Source organism: Cricetulus griseus, assembly GCF_003668045.3.
Source record: "Cricetulus griseus strain 17A/GY chromosome 1 unlocalized genomic scaffold, alternate assembly CriGri-PICRH-1.0 chr1_1, whole genome shotgun sequence".
NCBI classification, from domain to species: domain Eukaryota; kingdom Metazoa; phylum Chordata; class Mammalia; order Rodentia; family Cricetidae; genus Cricetulus; species Cricetulus griseus.
This window is the reverse complement of record NW_023276807.1, coordinates 144643868-144666654: the sequence shown is the minus strand read 5'-3', so window position 1 is coordinate 144666654 and position 22787 is coordinate 144643868. Positions and strand designations below refer to the sequence as shown.

General features: G+C 36.1%; 1 long non-coding RNA gene across 4 annotated transcripts in view; it reads right to left on the bottom strand.

The window, feature by feature from the left end:
* The window catches only part of LOC113832763, a 66211-nt gene extending 54334 nt beyond the window's left edge, over positions 1 to 11877 (bottom strand). For all 4 annotated transcript variants that reach the window (XR_004772383.1, XR_003480223.2, XR_004772382.1 and 1 more), the window contains exon 1: positions 1815 to 11877. This is a non-coding gene — a long non-coding RNA (uncharacterized LOC113832763). The remainder of the gene's footprint in view (positions 1 to 1814) is intronic.
* Between the last annotated feature and the right edge of the window lie 10910 nt (positions 11878 to 22787).

Sequence of the window (22787 nt, the reverse complement as noted above, 5' to 3'; positions counted from 1 at the left end):
AAATAATGTAACTATGTTTTATGCTCAAAAAAGATAACAACATATACAAAATAAAATAAAAGCATCAGTTGGCCATGTTGGCTCATGTTTTAATATTTACAAACAAAAGACTGAGTCAGGAGGATTGGTGTGAGTTAAAGCCCAGCTAAGCTAAATTGTAGGTGCCAGGATGGACACCCTGGGATATGGACCAAGACTATCTAAGCAAAATAAAAGAATAATGAATGAACAAAGCAACAACTGTTTGAATTAAGACTTGTGAGTTAATAGACTTAGAGACATTATTTTAACAATAACTTGAGCAATACAATGTTAATGACAGTAAATATTTTCAAAATTACATTAACTATATCCAAAAATTCAAAAGCTAATTTCAATGTAATAATTTTATATGATATTAAAAATTAAGATAGCATTTAAGAGTAGCATTATTTTCTGTTTGGATAGACTTGGGAAATACATTTGGAAATAAAATATCCATTCCTGTCCCTTTATCTGAGCCACCTATTTCACATGAACCTGAACACCACTTGGAAAGTCAGAATTCTATGAGAAGAACTATTGATTTTTATCAACCTGGAAAGTGAAAGGAGAGAGAGAGAGAATGACATTGCTGGCCACAGGGAGTTCAGTTCAGGTCAACAACATCTAAGTTTTATGGGAATTGTTCAGAAATTACAAATGTTGCTGGGCTAAAGGACTCTGACATGGATCAAGAAAGCACATTTGACACTAGGTAGCATGCAGCCTCCATGCTGCTACTGTCACAGATATCCAGAGCATATTGCATACACCTGCTGCTATCACAGAGGGTCAAATGAGGCAGCTTTTTAGAATGACATTTGGGCATTTTGCAAGGTGGTGCAAAAATCCTCCTGTGGATTAATAACAATGCCTGAACCTGTGTCTGCTGCTCTATGCCTGTGTCTGCCACTCTGTGCTACTAAAGGCATGACAAGTCCCTAAAGGTGAAAATGTAAACCAGCAAAGCATGAGAAATAGCCCCAGACCATCTTTGAATTTTTGATTGCTATGTTTTTAGCAATCCTAATCTTCCTAAAGGAGCAATTTAACTACCATGGTGTTGTTTTGCTTCCTTTACAAGCTTATCTCTGCAACTGGTTGCACAGAAGTGACTGTTTAAACATAACATAGTATTTTATCATTTATACATTAGAAGTAGATGATGTTAAGGTTGATTATGATGGCGATGATGACAATTATAGTGGTGATGATGATAGTGATGATGGTGACAATGATGATGCTATGCTTTTCATCACTGTCCTTTACAAACCTACAACACAGGAAGGAACCATAGCAAAAAGTCTGGAAAAACTTTTTTGCTTCAGTGAATCTGTCAGTGTTGTTCAATCACAACCATTATTGTATCATCCATTTCATGGTCCACCATCCCATTCACCAAAAATGGTTTGTTTCTTAGAAACACACTCACCTTTCATACTGTAGTGAGTTAATATACAAAAAAACTACAGGTAATAACGACAAATATCTGTGTACTTAAAATGTTTTTCCCCATTTTAATGGTCAAGAAGATGAAATTATACAATTAATGAATTTGAGCAAAATAATAATTTCAATATTATGCATGATTAGTATGTCTAAAAAGTGATCAGAATTACCATGTGGGTCAGAATATTGTACCTGTTTACAATGTCAAGGGTAGCTAAAAATGATCACTAAAATTATGCTACAAAATTGCTTCATTTTGACTCTAAAACTACACTTCTCCATAAGATATCAATTTTAAAAGGACATTTTGCCACCAACTTTCAGAAGGATTATATGAAATTTACCTTCAGGCATAGGATTCTTGTGTCAAGGGATTATCTTCTCCATCGTTGTCACATATTTTATTCACAAGCATTTTGGTAAATTAAACAAATGGCTAATTAGAAAAACAAACACACAAACAAAACCAGTCTGAGATTCAGAGCTCCACTGCAATGTATATGGCAAACTTTGGGTGGAAAGTAAGGACAGACAGTAGCCTACAGAATACATCTAAATCTAAACTGCAAATGCACTTTGTCGCATAAATAATAACAAAAATGAAATATTGTTGTAGTGCTATATTAGTATTTACTGCAGGAATAAAGTGCTTCAGGCAGAGTAGCTTTACATAGAATAGAAGTCTATTTAGCTGAAAGTACAATGTAATACTGACTCTGACAAGGGCTCCCTGGTGTGTACTGGGAGTGTTTACAAGGAGCATAGCTCACTTACTTTTATAAACAGAAGACAGAGAGGATGAAGTGCTCACGTTTGGGTTTTTACATTAAGTAACTTTGGTATAGCTCTCTCTGGGGAGCAGTCACTTTCCTGAGGTCATACTCTCAATGACCTACAGGTATCTCATAAGTTTCTCCCCTTAAAGTCTATTGCAAGTGTCACATCCAACATTTCTAACCAGCCAGAACCCCCATTTCTTTTCCAGGATGTGGCCCAGTGGGTCTCCCTGATCTCCCTACCCACACTTTCTCAACCCACCAGATCTAGCCTATGCCACATATCTAGTATCCTGGACTAATCTGATCATCCCTGTCTACACTGCAATGAACATCTAGACTTCTTCCAGGTTATGTCCCACAACTATGGGTATCTTTTGCATCACAGCCAGTCTCACCACCCAGACAGATCATCCATATCCTTCTTACCCATACAACCTGTCACCAACCCCAGATCCTTTCTGGATTTCAGCCATACTTCCCACCAGCCATAGAGCCCAAGTCTTTCTCCAATGTATAACACAGTGAGGTTTCTCACCCTACCTATTTATGAACTCCCCATGACACAGCAGAGATAGCCCACACATCTAAAGTTTATAGCAATCTAGCCACCCTTGCCTGACCACAAATGATCTCTTGAGTTCATCCAGGAACCTCCCTTCCAATTCTCAATTGAAGGGCTTCTCTCATACCATATCACGCCATTCCATCCAGCAGGTCTACTTTTATACTCCAGGATTGGACCAGGATACAAATTGTATACACAATCCCAGACTCCTCTATCCACCTGAGTAAATTCCACCAATAAAAATATTTCTATCCTCTAGCCCCCCAACACAATCCTCTATTGTGCCTTAATCTGTTCTATACCTAAGACTTAGAACTAATGAAAGAAGTCAACAAGCCCAGATCTCATAAACAACACAAAAGATCAAGTCATCATCTCCTCTCTCAATACTACAAGTCCTTTGCAAATGTTTACCCATGATAAACAACTAGATGAACCCAGGACACAAAACTTAGAAGAAATAGCTTAAAGAAAAAAAAAAGACCCAAATGATGCCCCAAAAATACAAACATAAGGCTACTAGAAATAAAAAGGACAATCCAACACTAGAGGTCAGAATTCAGTATAAGGATATAGAAAAAACATTGAAGATGAATCAAACTGAAATAAAGACGGAATTGAAAAACCCAGTCAATCAGCTAGAAAACTCAAAGGAAAGTCTTACAAGTGGAATGAATCAAACAGAAAATAGGACATCAGGGTTCAAAGATAAAGGAGAGACAAAACCAAATAAGCAAATAATATGGAAAAAAACAGGAAAAGAAAATATGGGAAATGTGGCATACCATGAAAACAATAAAATTTACAAATTAAGGGCATAGATGAAAGAGAAAAATCCCACATCAATAACATAGACCAGATCTTCAACAAGAACATTTGTAAACTTTCCCAATTTGAGGAAAAACACACCTATATAGATAAAAAAGTGAACAGAACATCAAATAGACAGGAAATAAATCCATGTGGCATATCATAGTTAAAACACAAAGTATACATAACAAAGAAAATATATTGAAAAAGGAAGAGAAAAACTGCAAGCCACATACAAAGGAGAAGTCATCGGAACAACAGATGATTTCTCAACAGAAATATTGAAAGCCAGAAGAATGTGGAACAATGCATTCCAAGCCTTAAACTTAGTCTATGGCTAATAGACTAATAGATCCAGAAAAACTGTCTGATAACTATTGAAAGAGAAAGAAAAATATTCCATGCTATACATTGCCAACAAAACAAAACAAAAACAAAAATTTAGAAACAAATTAAACCAAAAGAGAATATAAGAAGCAATATTTAGGCCTGACAAGAGGAATAAGCATAGCAGAGAGTTTGTAGAAAGAAATCCATAGCCATAATTATTAAAACACAAGGCACCACCAAGGAAACAAATAACAATACTAAGACAACAATTAGCATAGGCTTCAATAATAACTTCAAATATCGAAATCCTCAATTGTTCAATGAAAAAACAATATCTGACTGAGTGGATCAAGAAATGTTCCTGCTCTCTGCAAAAAAACACATCATGACTTTAAAAATACATGCTGCCTTGTAGATAAAGAATGGATTAAAAACCTTCCAATAAAATGGGACCAGGAAGCAGGCAAGTGCTGCTTCCCTGGCATTTGGTAAATAGAGCTAAAAATAAAACTAATCAGAAGCGATAAAGAGGCCACTTTATTCTAACCAAGGGAGCTGTTAACCAAGAAGACAAATAATATTATAAACATATATGCACCAAACTTTGAAGTGCAGAATTTCAAAAGTAAAACATGTGTTATTATGTTTAAAGATACAGATTAACATCAAACCCATTAATAGTAGGTGGTTTCAATATTGTGGTTTCTCTAATGATCAGGCCATCTGGACAAGAAATAAACAGAGAAGAACCAAAATTAAAATTAATTGAAATGAACTTAGAAGATATCTATAGATTATTCCACCCAAACAAGAAAGAAGGCAGATTCTCCTCATCAGTGTGTAGAAATTTTGCTAAAATACAACACATTTAGTGACACAGGATAAATATTTAAATACAAAAATTAATCAAAAAGATTAAAACTACTCCTTATATCCTGTACAAACACAAAGAATTAAAATTTAAAATTTACAACAAAGAAACTTCTAGCAAATACATAAATTCACGGAAATTAAACAATAATGAGTGAATCAAAGAAAAAAAAACAAGAAAGAAATAAAAAAGTACTCCATATCCTGGAGCTCTTCATAGACCCTTCCTATATTTATGAACCCCTGTTAAATTCAGTGGTCCTGACTGTATCTGTTTAGTCAGTTGTGCACCAAGAGGGAAGCAGATGCTGCCATTCCCAGCCACACCTGCGGTCTCCGTGGGTGAGAGCAGCCCTGAGTTCAAACTGTGGCTGCAGCTGGAGCTGGAGTCGGAGCCGGAGCCGGAGGTGGAGCTGTTGCTTCTTCATCCACTACATCTTGTCTTGAGCGGAGTTCCTGGCTGGGTAAACAATCTCCACCCTTAGAAAAATACTTATGCTATAGGAAAATGTACCCCCCCTTACTCTGGGAGAGGGGATAATTATCAGCCTGACCACATCCAGCCACATTTATCTTCGAGTAACCCAGAAGACGTCTTCTTCTCCTTTGTCTTTTTCATCTCTTCTCTAGGTTGCTCTTTCATTTCATGGAACCTCTTTAGATGCTGGTCTAAGTCACGGAGATCTGGAGAAGTCTGTCCTGCTTTATAAAGATCTTGGCCCATCAAAGCACTCAGTAAAGCTGCTAAAGCTCTCAACAGCTTTAAAGTCCCCACTGGCTCAGTTTTTCTATCGCCTCTGTGAACATCGTCCTATCTGGCCCAGTGAACTGAGTTCAAACAGCTTTCCTTATCCTAGTTCTCTCCCTCCTCTGTTCCCAAGCTTTTATGGGGAGCTCAAATGAAGATAGTCAAGCCATCCTAATGGGTTAAATAGCCCCTTCAGGAACTGATTTCCCTTATACAATCTCAGGTCACGGTCCTGTTGCCACAAGGAGAGATAAGAAGTTATATTAATGTGTTTTCTATCTCTACAGCAGTCAGACTGATCCCATCCACTCCCATGTCCCACAAACTCACAAAACTCACACCACTGCCACAGGCTCTTTCATTGTTTGAGTAAGGCTTCCCTAATTCGAGGAATTAGCTGAGTGTTTCCTGATGACCATAGTTTCTTGTTTAGGATCATTATTATGGTACCTTGAATCACATATTTTACTCTCTTTCTATTAAAGTTCAGACCTGAAGGATATCTGTCAGTCATCATTTTTTGTTTGTTTGTTTGTTTTCGAGACAGGGTTTCTCTGTGTAGCTTTGGAGCCTATACTGGCACTCGCTCTGGAGACCAGGCTGGCCTCGAACTCACAGAGATCTGCCTGCCTCTGCCTCCCGAGTGCTGGGATTAAAGGCGTGCGACACCAACGCCAGGCTTGTCATTCATCATTTTTACCAGCTCTTTCCCATCCTCTCATACATCTAGTCTATTTGCCAAATCAGGGGCTAACAGGGGGAATACTACCTGCATTTCAATTTCCTGTGGTCATTGCTTCTTTTCATTAACAAGTTCCTACTTTATACAATCAAGTTCTTGCTTGACTGCCATATTGGCCTCAGATGCTACTTGTAGCTACACACAACTGTAGCCAGGAAATCTCTGCTGCTGTTTGTCGACTATGCTCTAACCCTTGAACTCTTCTGAGGGCATCTCCTTATTCACACTGTGGACCCCTTGTTTATCCTGAGCCTGCCTAGGGATTTCATTGTCAACTATATCTCTCTACCACGCCTACATTCTGCCTACCATAATGACAATGGACTGAACTTCTGAAACTGAAAGCAACCCCCAGTGAAATACTTTCTTTCATAAGAATTGCCTTGGTGGGATACCTCACTCAACCTTCATGCAGGGGGGAGGAACTTGGTCCTGCCACATTTTGATATGCCATACTTTGTTGACTCCCATGGGAGACCTTATCCTTTCTGAGAAGTGGATAGGTAAGGGGTAGATAGGAGTTTGGGGAGGGAACAGGAGGAGAGGCAAGAGGGTAAACTGTGGTTGGTATATAAAATAAATTTTAGAAAAAAAGGAAAAAAAAGTTGCCTTGATCATAGTATCACTTCACAGAAACAGAATAGTGATTAAGATAAAAGGGCTTGAAGGGAGGAAAAAAGGGAGAAATTATGTAATTATGTGATAATTTCAAAAATGAGAGAAAAATATCTTACAAAATAAAATAAAAATTAAATATGGAAAAAAAATCATCCCCAGTGTAACAACCAGGGGACAAAATCTCCAGCACTATAACCATTGGGTACATGAAGAATATCCAAAGCATAGTAAGTACTTCTAACACGGTTAATTAAAAATTGTTAGGTAATAAGAGTTGTTGTTTCCATTAATGCTTAACTTATTATTTCACTTTTTAAAATTTTGGCCAAAAATGCATTTTAAAATATAAATTCCCAAAGTGGGGATTTCTTTTTCCTTTATGGAACATGATTGAGATTCAAAAGAAGTTATTATGTAAAAATCCAAGAATGCTGGTATATTTTGATCATGTAATTTGAATTTTACAGTTAAATTTCTATGAAAAGATAAAAGCTTTTCACAAGAGATGATAGCTCACTGGTACTAGTTTATGAATGAATGATACATAGATTAAAAGATGGAACATACAATATATCAGAAAGAAAATTTATCAAATATATTGAAGCTTTTCTATATCATTAGGCAAAAGATTTGCAAATATAATGAATCCAGGCTAGACCATCAAATATGATTTCTATTATGCAAAGTATAGAGTGATTCTCTGATGTTCTTGACTTATTTTATTCTCTTAGTAAACTTTAACTTGAAATCTACATATGCCAGATACAATGGTATATGCTAAAATTATAAAAGTTAAAGTGACAGAGGTGCTTCCTCCAATGGGTCCACATTTCAATACAGGAGCCAGACATAACAAGCAAATAATGAACAGGAGAGAAATGGATTTTCTTCCACATGATTGCACCACGTGAAGCCAGGTGCCACATGTAAGTAGAACCTAAGTAACAAAATGGTTTAGTTAAAGGGTTACATGTAACATAGAAGGTTCATACCAATAATTCACAGAAGAATTTCTACTAAGAGCAAGGATACAATGTTTCACCCTAAATGAGAGACCATAGATCCTGAATAGAATACATTTTGTTATGAATAAAATTCAGTGGAAAACTGGAATATAAATGTGATTTGTTCTGAATATTTTCTAATGCTTTCATTTCTCATTGTTAAATATTTTATTAATATCAGTTTTATGGAACATTAATTTTAGTTTACAAAGCAGAGTTGAAAGCCTGTGAAACACTAGGGTGTTTGAGCTGAACATTTTGTCATTATAAAAGTCATTGAGCTATTTGTGAACTTACACAACCTGATTACATTAAATGTATTCTAACTACCAAGCAATGCGCAACACATTATAGTAAAAAGAAAAATCAAAATTAAGTGTAATTCTTGTTAGCAGAGAGTTAACATCTTCCTTTAGGGGGTGAGGTGAGGGCTAAATAAACAATTATTAAACCTATAGTATGTTGTGAAAAACACAGTAAAATAAGTATTTAGGAGAAAATAAGGTATTTAATTTAATTAAAAGAATCTTTTCCTGGTAAAAGAGCCCTGGAAGTCAGAGCAGAAAAGGATGAGAGTTAACAAAGATAGGGTATCTGTGTGTTCAGAGAAAGGAGCATGGAACAAGTTAGGTCATTCCCAAGTGAAGAGGAACATCTTCAAAGCCTGAGAAGGAGAGATAATGGATTACTCACGGCCAGTCAGTCAATTTAAGGATTTCAGTGTTCACACTCAAAACCGTCAAAAGCCAGAAAGGGATTGGAAGCACAGAACACGGCAAGCCAACAATCTAACAGAACTTGAAGGATGAACTTTTATGGGTTAGAAAATCCAATTGCTGATACAGAAAATTTTTTGAATTGAGAACTAGCATAGCATAAAAAGAGGAACTTAGTGCAATTTAGGGGATCTTGGAACTCTTCTTTTGGTCACAGAGTGCCTGAACAGGATCTTGAAAAACAAGTAAATTTGATGAAGAGGAAAGAAGGTAGTCATTCAGGACAAATAGGCAACCTACATGCAGAAAAACAAACTTAAATAAATGTCACAGTGGGAGATACAGATTACAAAAATGTCAAAGAAAAGAAATGAAACTCTATGGATTATTCACTTATGGAGACATAGAAGGGCAAAATTAAAACCACAATATGCTCCATAAGCAATCATGAAAAGATTGAGCAGACAACTTTAATGATTCCTATTTTACATATGTTGTTCTTAAAATAATAGTAATAATATATTTTAAGGTGACCAAGAATGGATGAATGAATAAAATATATGATAGTTTTAAATATAATTGTGGTAGTTAGATTAGAGACATATCAAGATGTTAAACATAGTTGGATCAATAATGCAATTTGAAGGTAAGGAAATTATGAAAAATGGTTTATTTCTAGGCCACATAAATGTACAACAAATTCATTTAATTTTAAATAAGGAATATGCAAAAATTAGATGAAATATAATAATTTCAGATTTTATATTTCTGGAGTGACAATGTGAGGAGTTCGGAGAAATGTCTTCCCCAGAAGGGTATCTCTTACACAGGTCAAATTTAACAAAGCTAATCATTCACAGTCTCTGGAGATTGATGAAAAGGCCTACAACAATTGAAATTCAAACCACATTTGTGCAGCATCTACAGAACTTAGAAAGATGGATTAAATGAGCTGACACTCAAGCATCTATCTCCCAGAACTTGTGATGCATCCATCTCCCAGGAGTTTCCATCTTTTTCAAGTCCCTAAAGTGTAAGAGCTATTCTGGGTATATTTCATAGTCAATGGAAATCAGCAGGTCATCTTTCCATTGCTCCATGTAGACTACTGTATAATACCAACCCTATGGGTAACTCTTAGGCATCTAGGCTTCCAAAACAGATACTATTTAATTTCTTTTGTCTATGTATGCATGCTTATGCAAATTTGACACAGCATGCATGTAATGGTCAAAGGACAAAATGTGTAAGCTGGTTCTCTTTCCATCATGTGGTCCCAAATGTTGTTTGACCTTGCAGCAGATGCCTATTCCTTCTGAAAGACCTAAGCAGTTGAACCCAGACTTATAGATAAATGGAAAGAGAAAATGTAAGCTGAGATAGCTAAGTCAGGACATCGAAATAAGGAGAAAAGTAATAGTAATTGACTGATTAGTCTATCAAACAACTAGAGAGAAAGAGCAAATGACAAAGGATTAAATACAGAAGGTTTTGTATCCAGATTCGCTATAATATCTAATGTGTCTGAATCATTTTTTAAAATGTAGCACACCAAGAAACAGTGAACCGTGGCAAATAATATTTTTGACTTTAAATGGGACCAGAAATTAGACTTGGCAGATGAAGACTTCCAAGCACCTTCTTATATATAAAGAACTAAAAGAAACTGAATTGAAAGTTAAGGAGAAGAAAATGTTTCTTCAAATATATAAGGAAGAGAAATATTTTTTAAAAATATAAATGGGAATTTTAAAGGTGAAAGGCACAAATATTAAAATAACAAAAAGGACCCAATAGCAGAGAAACCATATGAATAACAAGAAAATGTAAAGACAGTTTTACATAGGTGATGCATTCTTCTATACTCCAAATACAAGGGCAACTACATCTGTAAAAGAAATATTACTAAAGCTTAACTCATGCAAAGAACCTCATGCAATAGTAGTGGAAGACATCAAAACCCTACTCTCACCAATACAGGCCATCCAGACATAAACTAAAAAAGGAATAATGGAGCTAACAGGTATTGTGATTCAAATGGACTAAACAGATATCTACAGAATATTCCATCCAAGGACAAAAGAATAACCTTCTTCTCAGCACCTCATGGAACTTCGTCCAAAATTAACCACATACTCAGAACAAAGTAAGTCTCAACAGAGGCATGAAAATTGAACTAATCTCCTGTATCCTATCAGACCACCACAGATTAAATTTGGATCGCCATGGCAACTGATGCAACAGAAAGCCTACAAAGGCATAGAAACTGAACTCTCTACTGAATGAATGCTGGGTCAAAGCAAAAATAAGAAAGACATTAAAGACTTCCTAGAATCCAATGAAAATGAATGCACAATATTCCTAAGCTTATAGGACATAATGAAGATGTTGCTAAGAGGATGGTTCACAGCACTAAGTTCCTATATAAAGAAATTGAAGAGATCCCATACTTGCAACTTAACAGCACACTTGATAGTTCTAGAACAAAAAGAACCAAATATACTCAAGAGGAGTAGATAGTAGGAAATAATAGGATTATTATTATTCTGGGTTGAATCAATAAAATAGAAAAAAAAGAACACCACAAAGGATCAATGGATACTTCCTTGATAAAATCAACAAAATAGACAAACACTTATCTAATTATAAACAAAAAGGAAACATAAAAAGAGACACCAAGGAAATCCAAAGAAACATTAAGTCATACTTCACAAATCTATACCTCCCAAAATTAGAAAACATAAAAGAATTGGACAATTTTCTTGATAGATACTACTTACTGATGCTAAATGACATAAAGAAGTCAGAAATATACAACATAAAAAAGAAAGCATCTTCAACAAATAGATGGTCAAAATGGATGTCAGCTTGAGACATCATGAAAAGCTTCTATAAGGCAAAGGACACTATCAACAGGAAAATATGGCAACATACAGAATGAGAAAAGATTTTCACCCTTTCCACATCTTACCTAGGGCTGAATTCTAAAAAAGTATATACTCAAGATACTAGAGTACAAATAATCCAATTAAAAGGGAGTATATATTTAATCAATATATCCTCAACACAGGAATCTCAAATGACCAGGAAGCACTTAAAAATGTTCATCACCCTTACCCATCATGGAAATGCAAATTAAAATGACTCTGCAAATCTTATACCTGTCAGAATGGCTAAGATAAAAAACACAAAAAACAGCTCATGCTGGTGAGGATATAGCACAAAGGGAAACATTTCTCCATTGCTGGTGGGAGTGCAAATTAGTACAGCCACTATAGAAATCAATATGGCAGTTCTCAGGAATAATAGATATCCAAATAATGGATAAAGACAATTTGGTACACTTATACAATGGAGTATTACTCAGCTGCTAAAAGCAATGACATCATGAAATTTTCAGGCAAATGAATGGAACTTGAAAAAAATCATGAATCTCCCTGTGAAGGGGAAATAGAAATAAATCACAGGTTGACTGGGGGTGGGTGGGAATTGTAACAAGATGGATTAGGTGAGCAGAAATTTGGAAGGACTTATACTATAATTGGGGGGTACATTCTGAGGTTGAGGTAAAAACTTAGTGCAATGGAAATTCCCAGGAATCTGAGGGTGACCCTGGCAAATACTCCTAGTAATGGAGAATACGGAGCCTGAACAGGCCACCTCCTGTACCAGGCAAGATTTCCAGTGGAGGGATTGGGACACCAACCCTGCCTCAAAACCATTGACCTACAATTTGTTCCATCTACAAGATGTGCTGTGTTAAAGGTCTAGCAGAAATCAGCAGAATGGCCAGCCAATGAGCAATCCAGCTTAAGTCCTATGGCACTGGAGGAAGCCCACCCCTGACATTGCTTGGATGACCACAAACTTGAGGCTGGATATCCTAGACACCTAGAATGGAACCAAATGGAACAAAACCTAGACAAAAAAGTCAATAAAATGATACATAATGATATTCTCCTATACTCATACACTCATGCATTAAGCCTAGCCATAATCATCATCTGAGAGGCTTCACCCAGCATCTGATGGAAACAGATGCAGACACCCACAGCCAAACATTAGGCAGAACTCAGGAATCCTGCAGAAGAGGGGGAGGAAGGATTTTAGGAGCTAAGGGACAAGTACACTACAAAAAAAGGCACAGAGTCAACTAACCTAGCTCATAGGAGCTCACAGAGACTGAACAAAAAATCAGCAAGCCTGCATGGGTCTGACCAAAGTCCTCTACATTTATGTTATGGTTGTCTAGCCTGGTCTTCTTGTCTGACTTTTACCCATGGGAGTGAGGGCGGTCTCTGACTTTTTTGCCTGCTTTTTTGGACCCTTTTCCTCATTTTGAGTCTCCTTTCCAGTTTCAATATGAAGAGAGGTGCCTAATTTTATTGCAAATTGATATGCCGTGCTTGGTTGGTATCCCTGGGAGGCCTTAACTTTACTGAAGGGAAATGGAGAAGGATTGGGTGGCTGAGGGGAGAAGAGAGATGAGTGGAGGAATTGGGAGAAAAGGAGGTAGGGGAAATGAGATCAGATGTAATATATGAGAGATAAATAAATAAATAACAAAAAAGAATAAACACAAAAAAGAATAGAAAGTGAATAATTGCCCCAAATTAGTCAACAGTCAAGAACATATGCAGAGTGTGGACTAAAAGAAAAAGGCAGGTAAACCATGAATCTTATATATTTTTTAAAACAAGTAATATTTAGAGAAAGATACTGAGACCCGGGTGGTTAGTGATCCCAGTGAGGAAGAATGAAGGGCTAAATCTAAAGTATGAAACAGAGAAGGTACTCTTCTTCAACAGGGTTTGAAGAATAACATTTAGGAAATGACAACAGCTTCCCCAAATCATTAAAATCCTGGTATTATTCTGGGTGGTGGTTGAGCCTGCCAGGCCAGGTCACTGGGACTGTCTACCTCAGGCAAAGGGGAAGAGCCAGCTCCCTTAGACTCAAGCCCTCAGGGTCAGTTCTCCCTTGCCTGTGGTGAGGGGTGGAGCCATCTCTCTACAGTGCAGGGGTCAGCTCTTCTGTGAGGGTATGTGTTACTATAAATCTTTCTGCCAAAAGCCGCCTGAGCCCCACTGTCACATGTGAGCTTTACGACAGCCGCCTGTCTGAGTTAGGCCCAAATGAATACACAGAGAGACTTGTATTAGTTACAATGCTGCTTGGCCAATGACTAGGATTCTCATCTGTTAGCTCAGTCTCAATTATCATACATCTATATATTTTATAAGACTTATCTTATCGGACGCCTTATTGGCATCCCTCCTAGCTGGTGGATCACATCGTGCAGCTGGAACAGGAGCCCAGGGGAAAAGAGGGCCCTTCCTCTTTCTCTTTCGCTTAAATGAGTCTTCTTGCTATGTCACTTCCTGCCTGGATCAGCACTTTTCTACTACATTTCCCAGAATCCTCTTTGACTCCTAGTTCCGTCTAACTTGCTGTCTCATTGGCCAAACAATATTTTATTCAATAATCAATAAGATAAACATACACAGTAGTACACAGTAGGTATACACAGTAGGTATGGGCCAGTTCTCTTACTATAGGCAAAAGGGTATATACTATTTGACACATTGCTCCCAATGCCACCAGGATGAATAAAGGGGTGTAGGCAAAGCAAGAAAGATGGAGAAGCAAGGAGGTTTTTTGGGGGGAGGGGGATTTGGTTTATTCTTGTTTTTATTTGTATGTTTAGTTTCTGTTTTCCTTTGGTTTGATTATTTTAATTTTTCTGTTGGGGGGATGCTACAGGGGTAAAGAATGGATATGGGGGGACAGGGAGGTAAACAGAATTGGGGTGTATGATGTGAAATTCTCAAACAATACATAAAGAAATTATGTATAAAAAGAATCCTCCATGTCATTATTTGGGAGCCGGTGATCCAAAGAAAATCTACACACAAACACACACACACACACACACACACACACACACACAGAGAGAGAGAGAGAGAGAGAGAGAGAGAGAGAGAGAGAGAGAGAGAGAGAGAGAGAGAGAGATTATTTTTCTAGCACCAAGACAACTAGTATGGAACAAATTCATCCTGTTAATGACTTGAGGCTGACTTTATGACCGACAAAACATAAACTCTTCAAAGGAAAGATCAATCCCTTTTCATATTCAAGGAAAAGTTTTGTATAGAAACTTGAGTTTGAGAGCTTGATGATAATACTTAAACTTTAATGTGAGACCAGAAGAGTCATTTCATTCTCTAATTCATTGTCTTCCAGTGCAATCAATATTTAATCCCAGTTTGCAATATCTGGAATCATCCTTCTATTAGCTTAGTATGAATGGATTAATTTCCTTACAGCATATGCTACACAGAGCTACACAGACATATACACTGAAACATGCATAATTTCCCAAATGTAGCTATGCCTTGGATGGCACTTTAAAAAGTGTATGTACACAGCCCTGTTTCTTCAGTTAAGCTATGCATGCCTTTGTACTCCTTCCTATTATCCACTATACAAAGTGGCATCACATGTCACCATTGTAGAATCAATTTCTATAAAATGCCACATAAAGCCACAATTTCATTTTAAGATAAGTAAAAATGATAATAAATTATTCTCTTACATGTTTACAAAGCCACATCAAACAGCTGTTTATAATTTTACATAGAGAAAATGTTTGTTGAACTAGATCCTACAAGATTAAAGATTCATTCTGCCAGTGATTTGCAAATTTTAGAAGGCACATTAATCTTTAGGAAAATACTGTACATTCTTTAACTCCTTAAGATTGAAGCATATTCATGTAAGTACAATTACTCATAACCGAGGCAGCATTTGTCTTTTCTTGTGGAATTCTGCTGGGTTTTTCTTTAACTCTCATGGCAAACATTGTGTGATTATTAATAAGAACCAACAGTGAAGAAAAATACATCAATAAGTATTATCATCACAATTCATAATTGATCATGTCTTTCTAGGTGTTGTTCAATAATTTAAATTCCCAGAAGCATTTGTTCTTTCTCATTGCTATTTTTAGAACTTACAGAATCACTGATGATACAGGCAGATGCCTACATATTTAGTTTTTAATATGGTGGTACCTCATTTCTCTGATACCTCCTAGAATTGTGTAAGATTTGTACAAAATTGCATTCTCTTTTGTGCTGTTTACTATTTGTCAATATCTACAGATATGTTTTCATCAGACTTGAAATTGCAGTTAAGTAACACTTAAGAGAACATACACTGTGTGTATAATAAATGTGACCTAACAATGAAGGGAAAGTGGCAGGGTAAAGTTTGTACAAAGTTAAACAAGTGAGTTGAATTCAGTCTCACAGAGAACTGCTAATCAAGGTTCTCCGGATGTCAACTCTGTGATGACTTTTTGTGTCCTGGAGATTTAGTCAAGACATCTTATAGAAAGCAACACTTTAGGTAAGGGAGAAAGAAGAAGAAATAAGATTAGGTGAGGGTCACCATAATCACCTATAACAGAGCCCTCAGCCAGTCTCACAAGAATGTTAGAAGCGTGATGGTATTTCAAAGGTACCACCTTGAAGTATAAATCAGTCCATTAGATTTCCTTGAAGGAGAGTGCAAGTGATTGCTTTTTTAAAAAAAAGTACACTTGAAAGTGGACAAATATATGCCATCAGACAAAAGGGAATGACAATCCCATGTCCTGAGAAGAGGACCAAGGACATGCTCTGCATTCTCTGCTAACAGTAACAACAGCATCACTGCTTTACTCCTGGGTCTTCCCTCACTTTAATGCCCAAACAGTGACACTGCCTCAGAAATCACCCAATGTGCCTGAGAAGCATTTTTATCTTTGTCAGCTCTCAAAGGCATCAGGACATTTTTATGTATTGATTGGATTTCTGTGACATGTTTTCTATCAAAATCTCAAAATGCAATTCACAGGAAATTTCAGACATAGAGACTCGGACTGCAGGGCTATTGCTCTTGAAAGAGAAAGCAATGACAGCAACCAGGAAAATAGGAGCAAATACTTTGTAGAAAAACACTGATGTTGTAATTCTACCAACTGACATCTCATTAAATGGCAAGATAATTTTCTATAAAGCAGTTATATAATACAAAATTAGGCCAAATAAATATAAGAAAACTTGAATGGCAAGCACACCCAGTCTCCCTGAGCACAAAATTAAATTGCAGAAAACAGAATTTAAAACTAATATTTTGTATAAATGAATATAGTTTTCTGTCAAAGTATAATGCTAGAAACTTGACACATTTTGTAGATGTCCTCATAACTTGTATGGAAATCATGAAGATAAAATGTAACCAACACGATCATAAGTCAGTGGAAGTTTTAAATGAGAAATAGACTTAAAATACATAAAAGTATGTATATATGATATATATATATGTGTGTGTGTGTGTGTGTGTGTGTGTGTGTGTGTGTGTGTGTGTGTGTATGAGATGGTTCATTGGTTAAAAGTGATTTCTAAGGAAGCCTAACAGGCAAGTTCAGGTTCCTAAAACCAATTTAAACGTCACATCAGTGGTCCACCACAAGTCTGTAATCCCTCTATGCCTACTGATGGAAAGTGGTGATAGGAGAACCCTAGGAAACCCAGAAACCAGCTACTGGCATAAATAGATGTGAATAAAGAGAGACCCTGTCTCAAATAGGTAGAAACTCTGTGCTCTCTACATGTGTTCTGTAGCATATGCCCCTCTACAAAGACACATATCATCACACACATACACCCCCAAAGAAACTAACATATACATACAGACATATACACTAAACTAATATCATCCCATAAAAACAGCAAAACAATAACAGTAAATAAAATAAGAAAAATTGTAGAATGTTGCCTCTGTGTCATGGAATCTGAAAAAGTGGTATGTCAGAGTGCTGTCCAGTAGAAAATTCCATAATGCATTCTTGTGTGTCAAGCATTAAAGGGAGAAAAATGTTGAGTTAAAATACTGATGTTATTTTCATACCCAATTTTTTTTCTCTCTCTTTTACCACATTCAGTGAATGTGGTACCCTCCCACAGTGAATGAAGAATGTTTTCCTGGCTCTGTATTTTTAGAAAACAGAAAAGGCTGGGGTTGTTAACTGTAAATCTGATACTCAATGTCCCTTCCTCATTGTACTTACCTTCTTTCAGCCCCGGTCAGCACTCTCAAAAAATGTCTAGACTGCTTTTCAGATCCCAGTAGGAGAAAGACAGACATATGGAGTCATACATGTGTTTTTGTGTGGCACTGAATATTAGATTGTCTATTGTACAAATTGCTTAACATTAACTAAGTAAAAATACATATCTTTAGAGCTTTCATAATTAAATGGCATAGAAAATATATGTGCATAACATAAATAATGTCTTCAGAAAATGACTTGAAATAGCAATGTATCCTGGAAAAAATGAAATGGAACATCCACAGCCTGTGGTGATTAAAGTCTAGGAGTATGAAAGTATGATATTGTGGGAAGCTATAAATTATCTAACATTCTACAGAATGCAGATCCACAAATTGTTTTTATAAAAATCATTCAGCTTTCACTAATTCAGGACAATAGAAGGATAGCAAGTACTCAGATGTCTTATTCTAATTCTGCTAAAAGCTGCTCATCCAATAAACAGAAGAAAACACAGTGCTCATATTTCAGCCAAGTTCATCTCAACAGATTTTACAGGACAGTGAGAAAAACTGCTTATGCTGAGTTTAATTTTTAACTAGCAAAGAAAAACATGTTAGTGAACTCAATCATAGAAAGTAATATACAAATCATGGGAAATGCCATATGAGGTTATTTTTGGATACTTTTTGAGATAATTTGAGAATATTGGAAAGGTACATGGACAATAGAGAATGTTCATATATGAGTCTTACCATTTCTGGAATTCTTTCTTTTTTCTGCATTTTCTTTTTTTTCCAACTTTTTTATTTGAATTAGAAACAGAATTGTTTTACATTACAATCCCAGTTCCCTTCTCCCACCCTTCCTCCCCTACACCACCCCAACTAAATCCTTATCTGTCACATATCTTTTCTGCTTCCCCCTGGATGGTGAGGCCTTCCATAGGGTGTCATCAGAGTTTTTTGTATCCTTTGGGATAGGGCCTAGGCCCACCCCCGTGTGTCTTGGCTCAGGGAGTATTCCTCTATATGGAATGGGCTCCCAAAAGGGATAAATACTGAGGTTCTACAAGAGGTCCCATAGATTTCTGAGATTTCCTCACAGAAAACCATGTTCCTGGGGTCTGGATCAGTCCCATGCTGGTTTTCCACCTATCAGATTGGTGAGCAAGAGTTCCCGTATGTTCAGGTCAGTTGTTTCTTTCTTTAATACACGAGTCCTAAAACCCACATTTTATTCAACCTCCTCCGTTCTATGTAAGATCTTTTTCTTCCCTAAGTTTTCATCCTAGAAATCACAGCAAAGTACCATTGCACAAATCACATTGCATCTGTCTTTTAAGTCTTGTCATCTTCTCTGTGTTCACTCCTCAAATGTTAGTTAGTTTGTTCGTTTCTTATAATACTTTATTGAGGTGTACTGTTCCTCACTTGACATTTAACTGATATGATTTGCAAGATGAGACATGGTGCAAAGAGTTCCTGGGGACTACTAAGTTGTAGTCCCAGTCCCATCACTTTATTGAGACTGTGTGTTGTCAGTGTTACTAATTTCTACTGTGGGCCTTGGTCACATGACTCTGGCCAAGGTCATGTTTCTCTGATTCTCCACAGCTAAGTTATTTCATACTGTGTCTATTGGAAGAAATGCACTATGTACAGCTCACAGTTAAGGAAGGAGAATAATTTTCTCTTTTTTATGGAATCAATATGGGCACATTAATATTTATTACACATTTTGAGTTATATGCAATGTTTTAACTTAACTTTTAGGGAAAATGCAGGGTCCCACTGTGTTGAACAGACTGGCCCTGAATGGACATACTAAAGGGAACACATAGATGTGATACACACACACACACACACACACACACACACACACACACACACACACACATGCAAACACACAGATTCTATCGATAATTGTGTAGATAGTAATCTATATGCTAAACCAAATCTTCAGCTCATTCTGGTCTATTAAACTATAAACTACACCCAAGTATGTGGCTCTAGTTTCCACTATTTGCTTATTTATAAACACGTATGCCAACAGAGGAAACTTGACAACCACTTTCTATTTACTTAGTAGTCAAATTGTTAACATATAGACCCATAGGAAGTGATTTCATCATCATAGTATTTTTCTTTAGGTTGTTCATAATGTTGATTTCCAACATTGTGTAGGTTGCCATTGTTCTATCACATTAAATTGACATATTTATATAGCAGACAGGCACATCACATATCCACTATATATTTCTAACCTCCAACAAATATGTTCCTTGGTGCAATATTGACTCCCAATCTGTGGCTTATATTTTCATATTGCTAACTTTTTATTTTGGAAGGCAGTAGTTTTCAATTTTAGTAAATTTCAATGTGCCATGTTATTTTTTCTTTATAAATAATTATTTCAAGTTATAGCGAAACAGCCAGTATAAACCTAGGAATGTTCATGTATGTTGCTGTAGGATCATAGTAAGTCTTTGGAATCTAGATTTTACAAGCCAAATTGGCTAAGCACAGATATATAGTAAGGCAGTATTTAAGATGATTAAAGAAAATTATTTTAGATGATATTAAAATTTAAATCTGTAGAGTTTGAATAATGCAGATTACTCTTGGTACTGGCAGGACCCAAACTACTCAGATGGTAACTCTATCAGGAAAGGACCTAGGTCTCTGTTGAAGAAGGACTTATACAAACAGAATGACTCTATGCTTATTTTAAATTGTAAAAGACCAGTACATAAGCAAGAACAATCACTCCTGCAAGCTAATCTCACCACCAAACACCATCTCATCCTCAAGCCATTCTTAGGCTTGGTAGGAATACTTGCCTTTATCTACACATCAACTACTTTGTGTGAGTAAAAAGAATTTATTTATTCTTAAATATCGATTACTTTGTGTTTTTAAAAATTCTCAAATTTTGTATGCTTTTCATAATTGCAAGTTGTGATGCCAAATATTTGGATTACAGGATTAGTAATACGGCTCCTAAAGTCTCCTGTCCAGAAAGTTTGGAGTTCTGATATTCAAGAGCAAAATGAGCATGCCCTAACCTTCAAGAAAATAAAAAGCCAAGGAAAATGTATTTTTCTTTTTATTCATTTTGGTTGTTGTCATATTAGAGAACATAGCCAAGTGCATGATATACACACATAGTGAGGGTACATTTCTCCAGGCCCACTGACTAATATTTCCATATCCTAAAGAAGCACCCTCACAAACACATCTGAAATAATGCTATACTAAATCAATAGTTACCAGTAGTGATAAGTCTCCTTGACCTGAAATTGACCATTGCATCTATTATGTAAATTCATTGTATAGAAAATATGAAGGTATAAATTTTGTAAATAAGAAAGAAATATAGGTAGAAAGGTTGAGGGTTGGCCCCTGAAAGGCTTCTATTTTCTTCTAAGAATTAAAGCATTCTGAAGGTTAGTTGAGGAGAGAAATAGATTATTTTTATTATAGGTAATTCACTATTATTAGAGCTGAAAACCCCATCAGGTGAGCTACATACATGAACTCACAACAGTTATGATAGCATGCTCAAGACCTCTGCAAGTAAGAGCTAGAGAAAATCTCATCACAGAGAGGTGAGCTGAACACAAAGTCCCACCATAGCAAAAAGAGCTATTGGCAATTATTGGCTCCTGGGAGTTGGGGAGTCTGTTTCCCCTAAGTGTAGCTCCTGATAAGTCAACCATATTCCACTTGGAAGGTCACACTACTATTATTTGGGAATTACAAATCGGTCTTGATGGGTTAAGTAAAAAGGACACAGAGTTATATATGTAGGGAATGAAAGGTGGATTTAGGAAGAGTTTGTGGAGAGGCAGTGAATATTCTCAAACCACATGGTATGAAATTTTAAATGGACTTATGATAATAATAATAATAATAATAATAACAATAATAATAATAGGTAGCTTATTAAATAAATAATAAAAGATGAGAAGAATTATAGGTTATATTCATATATACTAGCAATGAATATGTATACATATATACATAAATGCATGTAATAACAATTACTAGAAAAAAGGAAAAAAGAATGAGAGGGTCACATAGAAGGGGTTAGAGGGAGAAAAGGAAAGACAGACATGTTGTAAACATGTTGTAATCTCAAAAATAGACCTTAAAAATAAAGCATGAAAGAAAAAGGAAAACAATGGAAAGGAATAATGTAAATTCTAGAGACACTGAAGACGATGCTGGATGTAGCAAAGAGGATAAAGAGAAGACCTGGATTAATACTTTATTTCCAGCTTGTACAAATGCATTCCTATGGACTAAATTTTAGATAAAAGGCAACAATGTTATTCTTCATTTAGAAAAATGAGATCCACAACTTCTTGGATATCAAGCATACCCTTATGCATAAAGCAGGGTTTTTTGTTTATTTTCCATTCAATTTTGATTTACTGACACAAATACAAACTGTGCCCCATGAGCAGTTTTCTACCTTTTGCTAGTATTTTCTAAAACATTGTTTGAGCCTAAATCACTTGAAGAAGATTCCACCTATTTCAACATGCACTACCCCCTGGAGGTAGCTTCTCTAGATTGTTTAAAAGGATGACTGAATCATTGTGTATGCTGCTCAGTAATGCCACATTGTGAAATATTGATAATGTATTACTCTGAAGCAATTTGGGGTACTGATGTGAAAGGTGTTATTCAAATTGAAGTTGGAATTTGTTTTTAGGCAGCACATGGCAAGTTTTACCAGCATCTGTGAACAACTAATCTCAAGTTCAATTATACTTAAATTGAAAGAAGAGAGAGACCTGCTATCACTATCAGAGTCTAAAGTAAGAATAAAGCAAAACGGGAAAAAGAGGTCACTGTGTTGTCTAATGAAATTGCAAACATGAGGAATAAAAGCCTTCAGGATTGAGTTTATCAGCTTGTAGCACATTTACAAAAAGAATTCCTCTAAGCAATGAGGGCAACTTCCAGAACAGACAATATAGGCCAAAGCACTGACATCAGAAGAGTGGAATTTTCCTTAGCAAATGACT